Below are 2060 nucleotides of genomic sequence, written 5' to 3'. Positions count from 1 at the left end.
AGACTTGGATAAAGTGTGAAGAGAAGAATCAAAAGAATCAGGAGAAATAGGAGAACTATCTACTTTTGTTTTTGACTTTTTTCTTTCTAATAAATAATTTTGTTGATTTATTTTTCTACTTTTTCTGCTTTTTCTACTTTATTTACTTCTAATCCTATAGTGTCCATTAAATCAAAAGTAGCTATTAAAAAATCTGAGTCATAGCTCTTTAGTGTTACATTTACTGTTAGGCCTCTACAAAATCCTAGAGTACATAGTCAGAGTCTAAGAGTTCTAAGGTGACTTCTAGATTTACAGAAAAGGCTTCTTACTATAAATCCTACTTGTTACTCATCATCACTCTAATGACCTAACAGATGTACTATTGCTTCTGTGGACAGTCCTTAATTTAGTGCCCTGACTTTCTGTAGACAAAGCATACTCCTTACTTTTGAGCTTCTCTAATATCTATTAGAACAGATTAATTATAAATTACAGGCAGATTAATCTAAGGGCTTAAAACTGTCAGAGCTAGACACATGTGTAAGCATTCTATACAGACTTGACATATCCAGGCTACAGCTTGGTTGAAGGAAATAGTACACATCTTCTACTCAGTGTAAGTAACCAGTTCTAACATTATTCTAAGAATCTTATCAACTAGTTCCAGGTGAAGAGCTTTTTCAAGTATTCTAATAAGAACATTATCAAACCTGAGTACAAATCCTACCTTCTAGGCCAGAATATCAAACTCCTAAAAGAAGGCATTAGTAGAATGTTTGTCCTGTTATAGAGACACAAGCTTGTTCTACACATTACACTTCTTATTTGGATTGATGAAGGAAGTATAGAGCTGCCTTATGAATTCCAAATATGACTCATTATTCTGAAGTCAGATCAGGCTTCTAATCTAATAGTCTTCAATCCAGTTCTAGACTTAGGTGGTTGTGTTACCTTCCTTTATAAAGGAGAGGACAAATAGGACACAATTAAGATCTGAGAATAGATTAGTTAAAGTAGTAGCTATATATAGTTCAACTTAGTGCTAGAAGTTCTTAAAGTGCTGTCCATTAAAGTCTGAAGGGCAGACTACATACACTTTCTTTCTAGAACAGGTTACAACTTCTAGAACAATTGAAACAGGTTCTGAAGGGGCTGAGAGCATATGGTTAGTAAAGGCCTCTTAGATAGAGGTCTACACATATTAAGCTAGTTCTACTCATAACTACTGATCTGGCAGGACAGTAGGGGTAGTAGTTAGTGTAGGAGGGTCCATGTTTATACTATAAAGGAATTGGCACTAAACTAAAAAGGGTAATGAATAGAAGAAGGGTAGCAAAAGTTTAAAAGAGTTTAGAAAGTTTAAAATTTAAAAATGTAAAAGGGTTAGGACAAAGAAAAGAGATCAACACAACAGTAAGTACTAATACTTGAAACATAGGAGAGTTATAAGGTAGTAATAGGTAGTCTTAATCTGATGTTAGTGACAGTATAGAAGGAACTCAAAGGCTCAGTAAGGGGACCCAGGCTACAACTATCCTATACAACAGAAATACAGAACACAAGTACTAGAATGTAGTTGGAACTTGTGGAACAGGCAGAGAGAGAGAGTAAGACAAGAGTAGAGTATATAGAGTAAGCCTAAGAGTACAGGACTACCTAGAGTAGACAAGATCAAGACTACAGAACTAGTCTGATCTTGTACACTTATATATACTAAACTACACAAGAGTACTCAGAGAGTATGAGCCACTTAAGAATGATAAGCTATAAAGAATGAAAGAAAGGAATGTCAAAGATAAAGGTACAAAGAATGAAGGGATGGACAAAGGGTAAGAGAGTATAGAATGAACAAAGAATGAAGGAGTGGTCAAAGGAATAGAATAATGAAGTAAGGAAGGGTAGTAGTAAGAGTCAGTATGTATATAGTTTATAGACAGTACTCCTAAGGGACAGAAGTCCTGAGTTCCAGTACAGAAGGGTGTAGAACCCTTAGAACTGAAGGTATAAGAGTAGAGAACTGTAACAGTGTCTTACAGTAGGTAGAATCAGCTTTCCTAATAGGAAGTAAATTGTTTCTG

This window comes from Fomitiporia mediterranea (assembly GCF_000271605.1).
Source record: "Fomitiporia mediterranea MF3/22 unplaced genomic scaffold FOMMEscaffold_13, whole genome shotgun sequence".
Classification (NCBI taxonomy): domain Eukaryota; kingdom Fungi; phylum Basidiomycota; class Agaricomycetes; order Hymenochaetales; family Hymenochaetaceae; genus Fomitiporia; species Fomitiporia mediterranea.
Note: the sequence above shows the minus strand (reverse complement) of the source record.